General features: G+C 36.2%; 1 protein-coding gene across 3 annotated transcripts in view; it reads left to right on the forward strand.

The window, feature by feature from the left end:
* LOC136843197 (metabotropic glutamate receptor 5-like) overlaps nucleotides 1–21,919 on the forward strand; it is a 549,708-nt gene that overhangs the window by 26,585 nt on the left and 501,204 nt on the right. Inside the window, exon 1 of one of the 3 annotated variants that reach the window (XM_067111271.1) lies at nucleotides 2,379–3,748. The exons of the other annotated variants lie outside the window; for them this stretch is intronic. The gene's annotated coding sequence lies outside the window, so the exon portion shown is untranslated. Of the gene's footprint in view, nucleotides 1–2,378; nucleotides 3,749–21,919 lie in introns of those variants that run through there. 3 annotated transcript variants of the gene reach the window in all.

Here is a 21,919-nt window from a genome sequence, read left to right on the forward strand (position 1 = left end):
TAAATTATAATTGATAATTTTTCTGAACATGGAAAATGGCTTCTGTACGAAAAACACTCGTGAGAAATTAGGTAAACAAAGGAAAGCCTAATTTCATTACGCTTTTCATTAGTCTCGACTTAGTAGCTGATATGCTGTTATCTTTATCATGATTATAGGAGTTTCTCCGATATAATGTAAAGCCAATTTTGTTTCAGAATGAGGCTTTACCGATAACAACGAATATAATAATTTTTATAACAAAAATATAAAAGAAGATGATTTATTTTACACAGCAAATATTTCTAACTATAAGAAAATTTCTCGTCGCATTTATCAAAAATAATGCAGAAATAAATTCCACAAATAAATTCTTATTTTTAATTATATATTTTCCACTGGAAATCTTTAAGTCCAAAAAAAAAAAAAAGGGAATGAATAAGGACACTCTTTTGTATCCACTTAGAGGAGTGAATCGAGTGTTGGAATCAAATCTTCCTAATGTGGTTTCAAAGCCCACTGTGAAAGGAGAGCGTTTTCCTTCACTTCCTCTCCCGGATTTCAAGGTTCCCAGTGGAAAACATATCCCAGAAATATTAGGAAATCTAAATAGGTAAATTTAATGAAGTTCAAATATAAAAGAGAGGGTGCTTCAGTCCTGCTTGATGAAATGCAGGTCTACAAAAGACAAATGGAAATAGTGTCTATAGGAGTTCCTAGGTTGAGGAGTCAAAGAACAGGTGTTTCCTACAAAAATTCTTCAAATTTTACCAAAAGCCAAATACTAGAACTGCTTGCAGTAAACTTAACTCCATTTCACTTATGTTATTTGAGTGAAACACGAAGTCAAGTTGTATATTTGGTTTGTCAACTGTCATAATTTGCTGAAAGGGGTTTATATTAAAAAATAAAACCGATATGCACATTTTGCTTAATTTGCATCATTCCTGAGACTAATAAAAATAATTATTCACTATTAAAATTAAAACATCAATCTACAAAAATAGCAACAAAGAAAACGTCCTGCAGTTATCTCTCTTGCTCTGTCCTGCTGATTTTCATTTGAAGTTCAGCTTTTTTATTTTTTTTTACGTTTCCACAAGTCACTTTGTCTTCCATCAGCCTGTCAAGGTAAAACTTTTCCTTAGGAACCAATGAATTGATTGGATATTTTTATTTGACCCTTACTTTAGATTTATAAATAAAAAACGAAAAATGTTTAAAGTGATTATCTATCATGAAATGAAAGTTTAACAAGATTCTATACAATTATTCATTTCGTTAATAACTGGAAGAAAAACGAGGACATTATTGTTTCCCATCTGTCTACTATAGTTTGAAATCAGGGAAGGATGGCAATCTGGACACTAACATCAGTTTTATTTCTCTCTCTCTCTCTCAGAGAAGAAGAAGGAGAATGAGGGAGAGAGCATAACGTACTTAGTAAATCAGAACTGTCAGAAATACCTACCACCATATCAACATTAAAAAAAGGAGAGGTTGAGACCATCCCATAGTGTTTTGGAATATAAAATTCACCTCTGAAGTTTATCGTATTTTCTCAATCGATTTGATTTTTTGTTTCCATTTTTTTCACTTTTGCAGCTAGTTCTTTCTACCGAAAGTCTTGACATTCACGAGTGGAAGCCTCGACTTGAAAAGTGGGTAACTTTAAAAAACTTACGTCATATTGCCTATATCCTGAAGCCACTTTAAACTTAGCGTAGGTTAGAAGAAAATCTCACGGAATATTGCCTTCATCCAGAGGCCACTTCAGACGCAGTCCGGGAGAGAAGAAAAAAATTACGACCAATTAAAGACACAATCTGAGAACAGTTTATTGCGGTGATGGACATTTTAGTTTTTCTCTTTGCTTTCTTTTGACGTCAGACCACTTGTTATTCATGGAAATAAGAATTCTTTATAAGATTTGTTTTACAAAATATATAAAGTATGTCATTCATTGTTGCAGTGAAACATGATTAATCGTCCGCTTTCTACATCAACGAATAGGACCAAGAAACGGAATCATTACTATTATTTTGTGCTTATTTGTAAATGAGCTGCACTTCATCAATTATGTAGGTCTAGCTATGTGGCAGTGTTTTGCGTGTTTGTTTTCATTACATTTCGTCGTTATTCCGCGTCAGTCATTTCCTTAAATAAATAAATAAATAAATAAATACGCAAGTTATTTTTCCTCATCTTTCTTTCACTTTTCTTTTGGTCGTCGTCTCAAGGGCAAGGACTTTCTGTCTCTCGTGACGCTAATAAAGACTTATGATGTACGGGCATTTAAATTAGACGGAGTCTTCTCACATTCGGTGTCATTGAAGAGTGGGATCTGTGACTTTGTAGGGGATGGGAAGTTACTGCTGATTTAGGGTTCCTTCGTTCGTGGAGCTTCAACTTGAACATTATTTCATTACTGATGCATAAAAGTATAAACATGCTTCAGTGAGTACTTGTTGCATTCGTTGTTTCTTATCGAGTGTTTTCCATACTAGGCATATGTCACCCTGAAAATTAGAGAGAATCGAACCACTTATCCTTTCTATGAAAAGTTTACTTCGTGTAGAATCTTGTTGTCTCTTTTCTTATTAATTCCGCACATTTACACAATTATCACATTTGTCCGTTTATAACTACTGAAAGTCCAAGACGGCCTGGTGATAAAGGACTTCCGGATACATTCGCCGACGCATATTGTATAACAGTATGAAACGTCATAAATGAATGAATATTATGTAAAAAATAAAAAAAGAAAGGATAGAGAAGGAGATTATAATTTTGTCGGGATCTGAGGTAATAGTGTAAGTTAATGACATGTAAATGGTCATATCTTTACAGTTTCACGGTCGCTTCACTAAGTGAACAAGCGTTTATTTAATGGAATGAAATTTAGACCAAGTCTTTTTATCTAGTGTTTTGACACTAATTTGTCACGAAAACAAACAATGCTTCTCCATAAGTTTTCATTGAATCCGTATTTCGGAAGTGTTGGCGATAAGGGCAGCGGCAGAAGCTTAGCAAATTGGACCCTATGAACCTCATAGCTAAAGGCCATTGTCCAATGATCTCTGAAGCCTCCTCTTTCTTTCAAACTGACGCATGCGACATTGACCGTTACTGACTTGAAGACAGCGCCGTGTCACTTCGCCTATAAAACGACTATTGCTTTTTCAAATAAGCAGAAATGGAAAGGAATCAAACAAACAACAGCAAACGAAGAATGTTGTGCTATCAATGCCGAGTAGAGGCGTTAGAGATAGAGATGCAATCACACAATAAATGATCCTTGATTTGCTCAAGTGGGGCGTTCATTAACGCGTTGTTCTGCCACGCCAAAGAACAAACCCTAAACGACTGAATTTCCCGGGGCTTGTGACTTGTCTTCGAACAGCAGCACTGCTAGTAACAGGAGTAGATAGTCTTGTTAAAATCTAATCTTGCAGTTGTTGACTAGTCCTTAGTGAGTGAGGGTGTCGTTTAACGCTCTGAAGTTTGTGTGCTGTGTGCTTATTGAGCAAACTAAAACGAAATCTCTTGGGTTATGCTCAGTTCATTTAAATCTATGCAGCTCTGTGATTACCATTTTGTTCTATAGTAAATGTGAAGAGTATCGTTTCTCCGATACGTTTGTTAGCTTTAGTACAACGTGTATTAATGAGCCACATTCTCGATTGTGTTAAGTCATTTAAATAATGTTTATTTAGTGGCTCGTCATTCTGAAGGCATGCTGTCCTTCTCAGCTGTGGGAGAGGAGCGGGTAAGTTTTTTTTTTTTTTGTATTATACAATACTTTGCTTCTTTCATGTCTGCTGTTACGCAACTCGCCATTACGATATGCCTTTTGTCTTGGTACCGTTAATGTTAGCAGTTTTTTCTTTTTTTTTCTGAATTGGAGTCATAAATTTTTCGATTTTCTTAAAATCTCTCTCTCTTAACAGGGTACACCTTCTAGCTAGCATCCCTTCATCATATTACCTACATTACGAGAAATTCTTTTGCTTTTGCGTAAATTTCTGACATATAGGCCTATATTGTATACATTATACATATATATTATATAAAACACAGGACATTCTAGTTTTGTCAAGGTTTACAGATACACGCTTGTATACATCTACAGAAACATACACACACTGTATCAGCACATAGGCCTACTATACACACAACCCACTCACCGAACACACTCGAAACGCGTGCCCAGTGACGCCGTTAGAGCGTAATACTGTTTATGTTGTAAGCAACGCTCTCTCTCTCTCTCTCTCTCTCTCTCTCTCTCTCTCTCTCGGTTGATTAAACGCATATGGTCTCATCGCATGCATTTAGGAAGTTAATCCCGACTTTACTCCCCGCGTAGTTGGCCAGTGTGTGAAATGAAGTCCGCCCCTAATGCTCTATGTTGCTTTATTAATAGGCGCTTTTGCAGCACGTCTAGACAGGTTACTTATTCCCGCATGACCTTTTCCGAAACTATATTTTTTGTTTAAGGGACGGGAAGGGCTGTTAATGCTTTGACGTTGATTTGCCTGATCATATTATAATCAATTTCGGAAACCTAAACTAGAAACAAAATGGATGATTAGGGAACAAATTGCTGTCACTGCCAAAGCCAGCCTCCAGCAGCAAGAACGAAATCCCGTGGCTAAAACTAACTAGTTCAAGTATAGGTGCACATATATATGCGGTGTTTAGTGCGTCATTTAACATGTGTTCATTTTCTCGGGAGGCAGATGGGACGTTTCTAGGTCAAGAATAATGGATTTCAGAAAAGTCAAAAGTGAAGAGGTCAGAGTATTTCAAATGGCAAAGCCAAAAAAGATTTTTTTTATTCATACTGAAACAAAATTTTCATCCTTTACACTGACTTCGCTGTCTTCATTCTTTTGGGAGCCACTTAAATGAGTAACTTTTTCAAAGTTATAAGTATGAATCGTAATTTTGGTTGTAAGAATTTTTATTGCAAATTATTGAATCTTGAGAAGATGAAGCCATAAAAACCAATAGCACTATAGTACTATAAAGTCGGTTAAACATTTTTCCACTCCACAGTCTGTTAGTCTTAAATTGTCTTGAGTTAAGTTAATAGACTTTATCCTTAATAAAGCGCATTCACCTGTACTCAAGCTTCTAGTTTGAGAGTACTAAAACTGCGACTTGTTTTGTGGGTCTGAACTATTTTTGTTATTCACAAAGACAATATTGCAAATAATTCATGTAAACTAAAACAAGAAGATGGAAGACTCAGATAACTAAAGGCCACTAAATGCGTTTTTAAGAGAATGTAAATGGCAATCCTTCTTGCATATACATGATACCGAACAGCAGGCACCGTCACCGAATGGTACAGCTGCAGCTCCCCTTTGCTAGGTCTATGGATTGTTCCCGGCCACCCGCCCACCAGTTCAGCCGGCTGTGAATAGGTGTCAGCCGGGATCAAGAAAGGTGTGTTGGGCTCTAGTCATTGTCAGCTGATCTGTCATTGGAATATTGTCTTCATTAACATTTTGTCTTGACAACACTGCTGATGATATCGGCTGCTGATTGGATTAATTCCATAGTGTCAAAGCACTTTTTTTATATGTAAGAGGAATATATTTACAAAAATGCTAACGTTGATAGTGTCCTTTTAATTTACTACAAATAAACCTCAGCGACAATATGAAAACTAAGTACCAACAAGAAATACTGGTATACGTAGGCTATACGAACAAACGGATAAGTATTAGCCGATAACCATCGTTGGACCCTATTATTTTGCTGACACTGATAAATATTATGAGGTCGCAAGGCCGGTTGGAGGTAAAATCAGCATAGGCCTACGTACAAGAATGCATTCCCCCTTCACTGTTACTAAATACAGCAAAAGCTTATCATCATTGAATAGTATGTGTTAACCTAAATAAGAGAAGGTTAAAAATCTTTTATTGGAGGTGAATTTAGAGACGTGTTTTTCTTCGGTGTGCCGATTTTACCTCGAACCGGGTAACAATAAATGACGGATAGATAATAAGTGATTGGAAAAAGCTTAGCATAACGGAAAATCTCACGCAATTTCGACTAGCAATAATTATAAGAGGGTAGGATATATTAATGTTACAATCTTTATATGAAAAGTACTGAATTTTTTTCAGTTATTCAGTTGTAAAAAAAAAAAAAGTCGGGGTCTAGTCTTATATTGCGATGCATTGAGAAACAGGGGGAGCCGTTATCTCTCTCTCTCTCTCTCTCTCTCTCTCTCTCTCTCTCTCTCTCTCTCTCTCTCTCTCTCTCTCTGTATTCTTTTGTTTCTCAGCTCTCTTATAAGTATTCGTTTGCTGTTCTCTCTCCTGTGTTCTTCCTCTAGCATTTTTCTTTCGTTTTTCTGCGGGCAGTACATCCCACGGTCTTGCTGTGACCATAATATTTCAAAGAATGTTAATTTTTCGGGGAAAACCCGGAAGGCGCCACACCCCAAAAAGGGGAAAATAGCGGTTATATATATATATATATATATATATATATATATATATATATATATATATATATATATATGTATATATGTGTGTGTGTGTGTGTGTGTGTGTGTGTGTGTGTATAACACAAAATGATCTCATAAGTACCCTACGTACAGTAATCAGTCAAGAAGAATTATCTCAAAATAGGTGATACTGAAGAGAAACAATAAGTCATTTATATTAATAATTGTATTAGTATAAGCAAATACTGCTAAATATCGAATTTTCTACACCATAAGAATAACTTACACACGAAGGGAGTTATGTATAAGTTCATCTACTCCGTGCGTATCCCGGCCAGGGCAGATATTAAAGTGAATTCGATATTAAGGGTAGTTGTGTCTTAATATTTGAAAGTATAAAAAAGTAATTTGTGAATTAATGACAAAATTCATATATATATATATATATATATATATATATATATATATATATATATATATATATATATATATATATATATATATATATATATATATATATATATATATATATATATATCCATATCCAGTACCTTGGGCACTTGATACACCAGCAGAACACATGGTCGTGATTCAGGAGTGGTTCAGGCACATTTCTTTAAATCACACTGTGTATATCATGATCCAAGTGGTTCATTAGCACCTGGTGTTAGTCGAATGTTATGGGTTGTAATTAGGATAGTAACAGTTCTTAGAGCCATGTCCTTCAAGTGGAAATAGCGCATTGTGTGTGTGTGTTTGTCTGTGTATGTGTGTTTGTGGGTTGGACGTGGAACACTTCTTTGCCCAAGTGATTTTACACTACATACGATGTTGAGATTGTTGGTGTATCGTATTTTTGTCAGTATTCTACATAAGCAAAAGGGCCATTGTCACTGACTTCATGAGAAGAGGTCTATCCGGTATTAACCCAGTATGTAGGCTATCCACCTTTGACACCTACTCCGAGGTGCTAGTACTAAACACGGCGGAAGCTCCTTTGGACGCCATGTTTACTATTAGCCCCTCGGGGATCAAAGTATTTTATACACCCATTTCTATATTGTGTGGTCGACAAATTACATCAATAAACGATATCTTCGAGCGGCCGTCTTTACTTAGCATGAGTTTACCCTGGACCATTAGCGAATCCAGAATAATTTCATGGGGGGGGGGACCAATTTTCTTATTATACATACATACATGTAGCCTATATATATATTATTTCTATAATAGATTTTTTCCTATTTTTATATTTCTCATTTATGTTATTATCTGAATCTTCAATATTATTTTGTCATTATTTTTCATGGGGGGTGGGGCACGTGCCCAGGTGCCAGCCCCCTGGATCCGCTAGTGCCTTGGACTTTGACAAAGGTGGATACATACCGGGTTAATACCGGTATATCCTCCATTCACGTGCATTTCCTGCCACTGCACGGAGGCGCCAATACCCGTCCAATAGAGTCGCTCTCTCCTTAGCACGAAGTGGTCCATTAGTATCCAAGTCACCGAAGCTCCTTGGGGGAGTGTTTAGTAGACTTTGTACCGCATACAGCCACTACATTAGCAGGCTCTTTTGAATGAAATGATAGATACGTCATGCAAGCCCGTTAGTTTTTTCCTTCATTTAGCAAGTAACGTTGCCGTAACTGTTGGTTTTGTTGTCTGAAGCCATCTCTGTTATGGGGAACGCTCTTATGTTGAACATACACACGCACACGTGTGTGCATTATATATATATATATATATATATATATATATATATATATATATATATATATATATATATATATATATATATATATATATATATATAATATACAGTATATATGTATATATATATATATACATATATGCATGCATATATGTATATGTTAGTGTACATAGGGAGAGCAGAGGATGGTTTGTGATCTGACCAAAGTATAAACAAAAACATGCAAAGCACCAGCATTTTCGATATCTAAAACTGTGTCAGTTCAGTTGGTATATCTGTTTATTAGTGAAGTACTGACATCCACTTCTTTAATTAATTAATCAATGAGAGTATGCTTGAAAAGTGGTAATAATACTCTTGCGCACAGATAATAGCTCTCTGTTGTATCCTTGCTTACAAGTGGTATGCTGTCTTCAGCAAGGACCTGGTCTTTTGTTTGTTGAGCAATCTGTAAGTTTTACTGATTTTAAAAATACAGTCAAGTCGTGCTCTATTAATTTATTTTCATTGTCGTAAAAGGCAGTCCTATTATAATCTGCTGTAAGCAGCTCTGAGGTTTCTTATTTTGGGAGAACAAGTAGATTATCTTCTCTTTATATATATGACTTATAAGAAGGGATTTATAGAAAAATTAACGGTTATGGATGAAGAAGGTAAATTGGGAATTTAAAAAAGATGTAGATGAAAATAAGGAAACCATCTTATATATTGATAAGCATGGGTCTATAGATATAATGATTGTGGTCGTTTCTTGTTGGTTATATTTATCAGTTAACTTTTTATCGATGCATGAAGTATCTTATGCATAAGGAGCTCTCATCGAGAAAAATGACCTATGCTTTGCGCACCTAGGTTAACGTGGACTAATATTACGACCCTTGAGATGCCCTTGGGAAAATGCCCCTATTCAGATGTCCTAGAGTAAATAGCCTTAATGACAGTTGTTTATGAAATGTCCTTGAGAAGATACCCATTGCAGTGTTCTTCAAGAAGCGAGGAACTAAGGCGTAAGTACACGGTAATTTTAGAGAATACTCTCAGTTTTTTTTATGGTTCTCGAAGAATAACTCTAGTGAAGGAAGATATTTATCTGATGAATATAGAGGAGTTGTTCTCAACCTTTTGTGCCCCATGCACCCTTTCACCATAGGCTATGCCAGAATGTTATTACCCCTTATTTCCCTCGCCACCCCACCCCTTTCCAAAATTGTCTGCCTCAAAAGGTACATTCCAAATAATGTGCAACAAAATACTAACGCAAACGCACAAGCTAGCGGAGAGGAAGCCCAGCGTGACACCTCAGTAGTGCGGATCGTGGCACGCTGCGTTTTTTGTGGTCCTAGAGCCAGTTTGAGCCTGCCAGTCTGTGGTTACACTCTCACCCCTCCCACCCCTTGAAATTCTGACATTCCCCCCTGCTTGAGAACCACTGATGTAGAGTATATTGCGCACAAAAATAACCCTTAACAGTCAATGACTAGCGAATATCCCACCCAAAGTAACAACCGCGAGAACACAATTAAAGGGATCGGTCACAGTTCCACTATTAATGACAGAGAGAACAATACAGGTGTTTCCCCCTGTCCAGAGGCGAGCTAAAATTTAGCAGAGCAGGGCCATTCGTTTCCCGTGAGGCGCCTTAACTACCCATATCACAAATAATGATACTGTACTTATAAAAATCTGTTTCCTATCTTCTCCCAGTTATTTGCATCAAGTTATTACATCCAATTTCCTCTATGTCACAAATCATAAATGCTCCTAACGTCTATTGCAAGTTACTTCCTCTCATTAACACCTTTCCTTTCATGCAGAAATTTATCCTTGAGAATGAAATATGAAATCAACTAAAAACAATGTGAAGATATGAAAAATGACTTTGGTCCCAAATAGTGAAAGATACATTCTGTGTTGGTTCACTCCGTCTGGCGAAATTGGACTAAACAACTGCCAAGGTCAGCGACTAGCCTAATTATATCGCCCACTCAATGATCTTAAGACAAGAGGCCTGATCAGTCTGAGGTCCGCCAATTATGGCTGAAAGATCATTACTGTTCACTCCTCAATATAGTGTCCGCATTCATTATGAGAAGGGAAGTAGTGCTTTCAATCCCATTCTACAAAGGTTTGGTTTTTACGAGGACTGATCTGAGAATTCAGGTTACAGATACGCAAGGAAAACTTGATATTGAAATGATCAAGGGGAGGACAAGAATTGCCTTATAGATTGACAGGGTTGAAATGAAGATTATCATGAAGGTAGATTAAAGAAACGCTAGAAAAAGTTGAAAAAATTACATATAAAGGGAAACTTTATTGGACACAAAAAGGAATTAAAATTGAAGTATTAAGGAAAGTTGAATGAAGCTGGCAGCCATTATCTTTAGACAGCTCTTCTCTACTTCTTTTTAGTCTCTTCGTATCCATAAGGCTAAAACAGCGAATGTTTGAACTCATGCCTGAGCACACGCTTTTATATATATATATATATATATATATATATATATATATATATATATATATATATATATATATATATATATATATATATATATATATATATATATATATATATATATATATATATATATATATATATATATATAATATATATATATATATATATATATATATATATATATATATATATATATATATATATAAACATTTTGTCCCATAATTTCAGCAAAGAAACTCCCTTTCTTCTCTCAAAACCATTTAGTCTCGCCAACTCGTGTATAATAATAATAATAATACACAGTAAAATATCCCATCTCTCTCTCTCTCTCTCTCTCTCTCTCAGTTACGCAGTTCTTAGCCTTGTGACTCAGAAACGCGCGATCCCATTATGCAAGCTCTACAATCCTACCGATTTTAATCTTGTGGGGAACCTCAAGGCAAGTGTGAGAGAGTTAATTCGCTCCACCGAATCCGCCAGCAACCAAATTAACCAGCAAGGAGGCTTTTTTCCGTTTTTTTTCCTCGAGGCGCTTTTCAGGGCTTTTTTTTTTCCTGGAGGCTTTTCAGGATATTTTTTTTCTTTCCCTGGCTTTTCAGGGCTCTAGAAATGGTCCCATACTGTGACTCGTTCAATCTCATTGTTAGGGAAAGGTTCCCTTTATGATTTTTACTTCCTTACTCCTCCTTTATTTGTTTTTTGTCCTTTGTTTTAGCCTATGTTACTTCGTTGCGTTTGATTTGTTTTTTTTTTTTTCAAGAAATTATATGCTCTTCTACTACTTCAGTTTATTGAAGTAAATATATAATTTTCTCATTTCTTTTGCTTGGGGAAGACGCTTGTGAGTTTGTTGCTAAGAGATTTTGACTGTCTTGTAATAATACAAACCCACGCGCGCACACACATAAACGCACGCACACACACTTACATACATATATATATATATATATATATATATATATATATATATATATATATATATATATATATATATATATATAAAATGTATGTGTGTGGGTATTTGTCCGATGATGTTCAATTGGTTTGAACTCTTCTTGAGAATTACTTTGTTTATGTCGTGACCTAAGCAATGTATTATACACTTTGTGGCTAGTCGACTCTGTTGGACCGAAACTAGGTTTGTGTAGTTTAAGGGTAAACATCCTCTTCCCAAGAAGAGATGATGTGAATTGCAGGGTTTTAAATTATGTATATATATATATATATATATATATATATATATATATATATATATATATATATATATATATATATATATATATAATTTATTTTATAATTTATTTTTTATAGAAGAGACCGAGTATGTTTATATCTTATGACTTGTGTAATTTTCAAATGGTGAAAGCCTCCATTTTTTTTAAATGCACATTTTTTATATTTTATTCTTTGCTGTTCCTGGAAGTCGGATTAGCGGGGCCAATACAGATTGATTGGTTGCCCCCTTGACTTTCCCCTGACAGTTCGAGGTCATCGCTTGTATTGGTGAACTCTAGTTTTCCTTTATAAACATTTTTGAGATAGGTTATAGGTCATATTTACTTCATTACCCAAACAGTTACGCATCTTTTAGAAATGAGAGAGAGAGAGAGAGAGAGAGAGAGGACGCCCTTTGAAAAGGAAGTGGCTGCTTTCACTTTGCCATCCGGGAGAAATGAGCAGGAATCAGTGGAAGTTACTCATAATAATTTTACTCTTCCGCGAACTTTTTCTCGTCTTCTATTTACTGTCAGTAGTTATGTACAAAAGTTAAGGACGCGCTGGATGTTTTATATGTGGGTCCTTAACTTTTAGACTTTTCTAGCACGAAAAGTTCGGAGCAGAACGTGATGAGTATCGCTTTTGAATGATTAGTTTTACTTTCAATCTGGCCTGGGAGAGCAACTGTTCTTTGCAACATTTCTACTGTGTTATCATAGCATGAAATATCTTTTATTTTTATTATTATTATTATTATTATCATTACTTAAAATGAACAATCACAAGTAAAGAATCCACAGAGTAGAGTATACATAGGCCTATATCAAAAATGATAAAGTGGTGAGAAAAGTCACAACTGAGTAAATGCAAAATAAAAAAATTACTTCCAAAGCAGCAGTGCAGGTCAGAAAACCTAAGAATGTGGTGCTTGATGCTTTAAAGTACAGTAAGTATTATGGCCCCAGCGTCAGTATTGTCAGAAAGATTGTTTCACAGCGCTACAGTGGAAGGCCAAAGTAACACGTCATTAAACTAAGACTGCCGGTACTCTGCACATACACACACACACACACACACACACAAAACTTCTTTAGGCGTGAGTACTAAGTTGCTAACGTAAATTTCCTATTGAAATAAATCTTGATTAATTTGACTCTAACGGGGCCACCCTAGATCGTAAGTCTAATTTAAGTTTTTTTTGGGAGAGAAAACTGCCATTTCCAGTAACAGCCAGAAAGCTGAAGACATCGAGATAGGAAAGTAGCATTCCCGTAATGACTGAATAAAAGATGTGAACCATTTGGCATGGATACTATCAGCTCAGTCGACTGAGGAATCCTTCCGAACAATACCACTCTTTCTAGTAGCGTAAGATGATATACTCTGAGGTGATTTGAAAAGAAAGCCCTGAGATGAAGGACAAATCAAGTATTTTCAAAGTTTTCAAAGACTCTTAATCATTAAGTACTGAGTTACTATCTGTGCAAAGCGAATCATGGACCATTTGAACGGTGTGAGATCGCAAATAAATAAATAGTCTTGGTTTTGCCGGAGTGCAACTTAAGGCTAAGGCTCCACCGAATCGGTTGCGTGCGTCCAACACGGCTAAGCGTTTTGTGCGTCTCGATCAACTGCCATAATTCAAATACGAATGGCCCCACACGGCGCATGCGCGTGGGTGGCGTCAGGTGCATTACCGGATTGCACGTGCAAGGAACAAAACGTTTTGTTTTTAGCCGCAGTTGGACGTGCGTCTCCAAGCCAACCGAGCCGGACACCGTCTCCCACATTGCCCCACTCAAACGTAGACCTACTACAACCTACATTTGAACCACCTGCCCAGCTTTGAGTTATAATCAAATGTGATGATTTGTGGTTATGATAAAGGATTCAGGTAGTTTTTTTTATTATATTCTAATGGATACATTTATGTAAATACCTTTGTTTCTTAGGTTACTGTATCTAGTGTTCAGTTCACACAATCTGCACATCTGAATTTTTTTTAATTTAATAAAATAAAGTGCAACTTTACAAATTTCGAAAGCAGTAATCCTTACCTTAGAGTTACTACAAGTCTCTCTTCTGTTGATATTGATCTTCTGTAATTGTTATAAAATTTCGATATTCGAGATATAATGGCCCTCGTGAATTAAGTCGAAGGTTTTCGGCGACATCCGACAATATTAAAAAAACTTGTCTGGATGCTGTCGTAACTTATGAAAGAGTGTTACACATTCTCCACTCTTTCCTCGTTCTAAATTTATGTCATGAGTCCAGATTTTCCTTTGTTCAACACTTCTAATTTGGTTGACACCAGTGAGTCATAGAGGAAAAACTCGCACGCTCCCTCCATGACGGCAAGTGCTGCTGAACTGTCCGTCTTGTAACCGTCACTCGTTTGTCTGGTTGGGTCACACACGCAGAAGACGGACACGCTTATAGACGGACGAGGCTGCTTTGGCAGTGATGGACGCACGCGACGTATTCGGTGGGGCCTTAGTCTAAGACTGTTACAGGTCTGTGTAGGCTAGGAGGGAAACGATCATTAATTTCGCACGGGAGCGAGCTGAAACAAGAGGAGTTGTTGGAAGTGATGACCAGAAGGCATGCTTGACATTAGCAAATATCGAAATAGGCCTATGTTGCTTAGGTTTCCTGTAGAAGCTAATATTTTTCGTGATTATTTTTACTGGAAATAGAATCTTGCCTGATCTTTGTCCCTGTTTCCCCACCTCTAAAAACATCTAGTTTTGTTCTGCAATATAACTATCTGTATATGTATAATGTATTTTTTATTTATTGTGTGACGTACAACTAATTTCAAGTATTTAATTTTTCGGGGAAAAAATCTCACTTTTAACGAACTCTTGTAGCCTATAGCCCATCGTGTATGTACAAAATTTAATGCTGAAGAATAATTACGCACACTTCTTTTTGCTGCGCATGATATCTCCTTGTGGGGGTCCATGTCAGGACACTACAGTCTACGCCTAGGGCTAGCTAAGGTTAGGTTAAGGAAAGGTGAAGTTAGGCCGTATCCATTTTAAACTGGCTGCGATCAACAAAAATAGCTCCCTGCAGTTTTACCAAAAGAATAGTAAGAGCAAAACGGCCCCTTCATCTATGTGGAATGGATGGTTTTAGGGTCATGAGCCTTTCTTTTAAGGTCAGTTTAATCCAGCTACAGATAACACAAGTTTTGAGTGTCATGTATTACTGACGGGCATTTTTCCATTTTATGTTTGCTCTATTTTATTTTCTGTTTTCTTCTTCATCCAAATGGCATCTTCTGAGATGGAGAACATGTTCTGGCATATGGCCACCTTAACGATTATAAACGTTAGCACCTAACTCTCCCCTTGATATCTCTCTTAGCTCTATCCACCTCCTCATCCAGTCCTACTGAAGGAGACCTTTTTCCATTTCTTTTTCCTCCTACCCCTGGCACTCCTTCACGTGTGACACAACAGATCCTGCGTATCAACGCCGAAGCGACACTCCTTAACAATTCTTCGTAAGTCAATAACTGATTTCGCTTCGAGAGTTATCGAACCTTCTCCCTTGGCCATGCCAAGGGAATATGGTCTCTGGGCACCGGGTCAATAAGGCATAGAATTTGAGAGTTCAGCAGGGCATTTTTTTCCCTATTACGGGGCCGTCCCTTCTTGCACGACACTCTCGCTTAACGGATAATAAAAGAGCGAGAGAGACAGCTTGTTTGCGCTAATTTCCGCGCCATTGTTGGCGTTTTACTTCCACGGGGCTGAAAGTTGAGATCACTTTATTTTCTTTAATGGCTTCGATTTATTCGCTAGTGCTGTTTCGGAGAGCCGACTTTTCGCTTTAGAATTCGTATTCTTTTATGAACTTGAAATATTTTGTATAATACAATTAAATTTTTTATCTTCATGGTGTTGACAGATGGGAATTATTAAGATCCATGCAAATACGAGAACTTTCAATTAACATTTTTTTAAAGAGACAATTGCAGATTATCTTGACCCTGAAAGATTACATTAAGATCGTAACTATTAATCAGATGAATCGCAGACTTGAAATGTTCATATATTTGTCCACATTTTTGTTAACTTAGGGACATAAAACTTCATAAATAAGTAAATCAGTGATTAAATAAATAAATATTCTTTTGATCTAGACAAAGAAAGATTATCCACAAGTAAGTTACTTATATCGTGTGTATTATCGATTAGTTTTATTCGTGATAAAATTGGGTACTTTGCCATTTAGAAGCTTTAATTATTTTAGGAACATAAAACTTTATAAATAAATGGATAAATAAATAACTTTTGATTTATACAAAGAAAGACAATCCTTAAGTTACTTCTATCGTGAGAAATATCGATTAGTTTTATTGGCGATAGAATTAGGTACTGTGTCATTCAGGCGTCTTAATGCTGATGAAGTTTGCCAATTGCTCTTCGTAACGAGTTCGATAATATCAATTAAGACAGAGACAAAAGAATCATGAGAGAAAATGGTCGACCAAGTGGTTATTATGTACGTGTCGTTATCTTCAACATTTTCTTGTAGTAGTCGTTTGAAGTTATTCAATAAGGATCCTCTCCCCGTGGTGGGGAAGTGCAGTCAGTGCACCTCACGGGGTGCACTGTAGGCATTACTAAAGGTTTTATGCAGCGTCTCTTCGGCCCCTAGCTGCAACCCCTTTCATTCATTTTACTGGACCTCCATTCATATTCTCTGTCTTCCATCTTGCTGTCCACCCTCTCGTAACACTTATTTCTTAGTGCAATTGCGAGGTTTTCCTCCTGTTGCGCCTTTCAGACCTCCTTTACTCTCAATTTCCCTTTCAGCGCTGAATGACCTCATAGATCCCAAGGCTTGGCCTTTGGCCTAAAATTCCAATAAGGATTCTATTGCTAGGAATTGGATTAAGGTTAGATCAAATAAAAATCCCAAGTACGAAAAAATCGGAGCTCTCGTTACTTTTAGAGCATGTTTAAATGAAATAATCTATCAAAAATTACCCTGAAGTTCACGAGGCCTGTGTTAAGATAAACTCCCTTGTTACAGCAGTAGGCTCGGAAATCTATCTTCTACACTTCTCGAGCCTTATGAAGTAAGGCCAGACCAATTTCCCTCGTCATTAGTGTTATTTCCATTGTTTTCAAGGCCTTAGCTGAGTAGACTTATCATTTGGCCTTTGCCGTTGGTCTTTCTTACATAGGAAAAAAATGGCTTGAGAGGCAGAGCCAGTAGAGTGTGATTATAGTAAGAAGTAACATTTCTATAGGAAGTGAGAAGGTTTGGGATCGCGTAGGGGGTTAGCGCAGTCAGCGCTGTAGGGCCCTATAGTTGCAACCCCTTGCATTCCTTTTTACTGTACCTCTATTCATCTTCTCTCTTTCATCTTGCTTTTCACCCTCTCCTAACAATTTTTTTATAGTGCAGCTGCGAGGTCTTCGTCCAGTACACCTTTAAAACCATTTTCTGTCAGTTTCCCTTTCAGTGCTGGATGACCTTGTTGGTCCCAGCTCCTGGCCTTTTGCCTAAATTTTATGTTCCATTCCAAGTTTTGGGACTAGCAGGTTAAAGCTGTAACATCTGGAAAAACTGGGTGATATTTCTGGTGAATGCCTTTGATACGTGTAGAGTTGTTGATATTTAAAAAACGTATTTAGGGCTTTCATCGGCGAGAATAGCGACTTTTGAATACCGACTGAAGTGGACCTAATGTGTTTCCTTAAAACTCATGAATTTTTTTTTTTTTTTTTCATCTGGTGCTCGAACCAGTAAATTAGGTTAGTCAATCGACTACAGTGGTATGCAGTAAGGCGGGAGCTAACTCTTCTAAAAGGAAAAAGATATGCCGTTGAATGCACACACGCGCGCGCGCGCAAATTAAGGTAAAGATAACGGAAAGGCAGACCGATCACTGTTCAGCGATAGTTTCTAGTTCATGCTGCTGAAGATACCAACCGATTTAAAACTTTAGGGCAGAAAATCTTGAGAATTTTTATTTTATGATTATAGGTAAAAGCAGGACCCACTTAGAGCTCTAAGTGGGTCCTGGGTAAAAGGTAGCTTGTGACGAAAGGCATTTTTTCAACGATTAAGTAGAACTGTTCATGATCTGTTGATTTTGACAAAAGCTGAAGACTCGATCTTTCGGATAGCCATTATCTGGGAAAAGTTAATTAAAAAAACGTAATTTCTTCAGGAAATTAGCAGTAAGGACTAATTATCATATAAGCTCAGGAAAAGCAAAGCAAAGGATGTTATTGAGTTTAAGGTTCATACACCACTGACTTTAAAATACATTTATGTCTTTTAGTTAAAAATTCGTACATGCCAATGAGGTTGAAGTTCATGTAGGTCAATTAGTGAAATTCAAGCAAAACCTGTAAATGGGAGCTTGCTTTTGAATGCGGATAGCAAGGAGGGGACAAATTACTCTCTGGTATTCTTTGTGTTTGGCAGTCTAAAAGACAGTGTAAGGAATTATTCTCTCTCTCGTGTACAGCGAATTGGATGTTGAGATGCTTTGTGTTTCAGTATTCCAAAGTTCGTGGAATTTGATCTCAGTTTCTTCAAATATTGTAAAGCAGCAGTCATTCATATTATACCACTTATATAGGAGGGAGTTAAAACTCAGCGGAAGCTCTCTTAACGCGTTTTGTTCATGATTAAAATTAGAGGAGATTAGGCGTAGTCTTGCTCAAATGATTTCCCATAGCAAGATCTTAAAACCGGATATGACGTGTGCTATTAAATTCAAGGCAGTTGTCTTCAGTGCATATCTCTTAAAAGGCGTCAAGAATAATTTTTGATCCTGTTACGAAGTGATTTAGCATCGCAGGTCACCGCCTCTACATTAATATATTTTATTCCTCTTATTAGAGCATTTGTAAGAAGGAAGTTACAAGGAGAGTGTCTGTATAAGGTTCAAAAAGTGACAAGAATGTATCTGTATTCAGTGACGCAGACCACACCCGAGTTCTTTATTTACCTAAGAAAATAATCCATCTTGTTATAAGTTTTAATTTAGAGTCAGGCTATATCGTCGCATTGGCTACATGGTTTCATAATCCTTACGTTTTGTGGTTATCATGAAATACTGTTGTCAATTTTTAAAATTATTTGTCAGAAATCATAATCACTCAAGCATATTTACTCTCTCTCTCTCTCTCTCTCTCTCTCTCTCTCTCTCTCTCTCTCTCTCTCTCTCTCTCTCTCTCTCTATATATATATATATATATATATATATATATATATATATATATATAATATATATATATATATACACGATAAAATCCATGAAGGAAAGAGAAACATTGGAGTGCTGCGAGGCCTTTCGACTGGCGTCCTTTGCTTAGCAGACTGCTAAGGCCTCGCAGCACTCCAGTGTTTCTCTTTCCTTCTTGGATTTTGTCTTATTTATATATTCATCACGTTTCATATTTTCGTGATTCAGTTATACATATATAGCCTATATATATATACATATGCATGTATACACACATATATAGTATATATATATGTGTATATATAAATTAACATACGTACACACATACATATATACATATACCTGTTTGTGTATGTGTATGTGAGTGGGTTGGTGTGTGTGCGTGTATGTATGTATGTAGGTATATCAGTCAAGAGATAGGCTCTAAAGGTGAATCTGTTTTTCGCGGCACTAGTATTCCCCCAACCTTTTTTTTTCTACTCAAGTGGTTGAGTTCCTCCCTTATTTCAGCTGCTTCCTTTTTCCCGTTTTCTTCGGACATGTGAAAAGAACATGGCATTACGGTACCGTCACATCGGTCTTTGATCTTGAACCAAAAAAGAAAAATATATCGTGTGATCTTTTGATCATCTGAGGAGCCGTTATCCTATAGGGGAAAACTTAGAAGTACGGTAATGGACAGAAGTCTCTCTCTCTCTCTCTCTCTCTCTCTCTCTCTCTCTCTCTCTCTCTCTCTCTCTCTCTCTCTCTCGTATGTGTCTTCCACATGTACTGTCAGAAGACTTAATGCAAGACTTTCACCTTATTAGAAAATACCTTTATCCCATTAGCAGGTTATCAGTAGCCTGTCACAAGGCCTTTTTCGGTTCGTTATCAAGATTCTTCAAGATGCCGTTGAAGCCTGAGCTACAGTACTGTATGTACGGCACTGGGTCTATTGTGCAATAGTTATTGCTTGTTATTAGGTTACTATAGGAGCCTATTATTCCATTACTGGTGTTATTAATACCTTTTTTTACTATACTATTGTGAAGACCCCATCACCCTCTTTTGTGATCATTTCCTTTTGGATTCTATTTAAGAATGTTCACTGTACAATATACATTAGTCTGCAATTATAATATTACATTTGAATTCTCCTGTAACATTGTTCCTGAAATTAGTTTTCACATATATCACCTAAAGCCTATCTTAAACAAATGGGTTTTCTTTTATTTTTAGAAATATTCAGCGTACAACATTTATATTGTATTTAATATAAATTTTCTTTAATTTGGAATAGAACACAATACCTCTTTTGTGATCGAGTGGAAAATACTTCTCTTGAAGTCCTCGTTTGAAGCGCCCTGTTTGTGTGTGTGTTTGTTTGTCTGACGCAGGTGTTATGCAAGTCGCTATGACGCGCTTAAGAATTCACCCCCCTTAGTGTCTCGTTCTCGTATTATAAGGTTGTTTTTGTTGTTTATGTTGCTTCTTTAAGGGTAATGGAATTGCCTTGCTGTCATGAAGAAAGAAAGAAAGAAAGAGGGAGATGAAGAAAGAGAGAATTGCTGGTGATAGAGGGAAGGAGGTTACTGAGAGAAACGTAGGCTGAAGAACGAAAACTCAAGAAACAAGCATATATATATATATATATATATATATATATATATATATATATATATATATATATATATATATATCACACACACACGTTATATCCTTAAATAATATTCAGATTATCTAGAGGTCTAGGTAAATGTAGAATATACAAACGCATATATATATATATATATATATATATATATATATATATATATATATATATATATATATATATGTGTGTGTGTGTGTGTGTGTATGCGCGGGTTCATGTACCGATATTTATAATTATGAAGATGTGTCTGTATGTATTAAAGTAACAAAGTGTCGCTGTTGATTAAGAAAGAAGGGAGGGTTGAAGCTGAAGAGATGAATTGTCATCGCTGCATATTTCGTGTAAGAGGGACTGAAAGAGCAAGGAATGAGGAGATACACAGAAGAGGTAAATAGGTTGGCGCAAATGAAAGGGTTAAGCAGGGTGTTTTCAAATGGTTCGATAATATAGAAAGAGTGGAAGACGAAAGGCTCGTGAAAAGGTCACATAGGCCTAATTCGGAAGTGTCGGGAGGAGAGGAAGGGCTAGAGTATTCTGCATAAATAAAAGGAAGGGTTTTAATATCCAGGGAGTACGAGGTGAGTGGAGGGAGCACTGTAGTAGTGGGAATCGACGAGCTATCTGAGAATTCTTATGCGTTGATTATATATATATATATATATATATATATATATATATATATATATATATATATATATATATATATATATATATATATATATATATATATATATATATATATATATATATATATATGCATGCATGCATGCATGTGTGTGCTTGATAGGTCTAGAAAGGTACTCACGACAATTTGAAATATAAAAAAGGATGTAATGCATTTATACATACATAAATACGTATATTTATGTATGTGTGTATATATATATGTATATTATATATATATATATATATATATATATATATATATATATATATATATATATATATATATATATATATATATATATATATGAGAGAGAGAGAGAAGCATGTGAATGATCGCCCCTGGCCACGCGTATTTCTTATATCTGTCTGTAATTAATCATTATCGCTATTTTCGTCGTTTAAATCAGTAATCTCATCATGCCTTGGTTCCTCCTTATGTGCCATACTGAGACTTCCAAGAACTTTCCTTCCTCACCCCAAGTCTTTTTACGGCATCGTTACGGTGTTACTTCATTGTCGCTAAGTATCTGTTACGTCGACGCCTCATTATGTCGAGC

The sequence above is a fragment of the Macrobrachium rosenbergii genome, chromosome 11, assembly GCF_040412425.1.
Source record: "Macrobrachium rosenbergii isolate ZJJX-2024 chromosome 11, ASM4041242v1, whole genome shotgun sequence".
NCBI lineage: Eukaryota > Metazoa > Arthropoda > Malacostraca > Decapoda > Palaemonidae > Macrobrachium > Macrobrachium rosenbergii.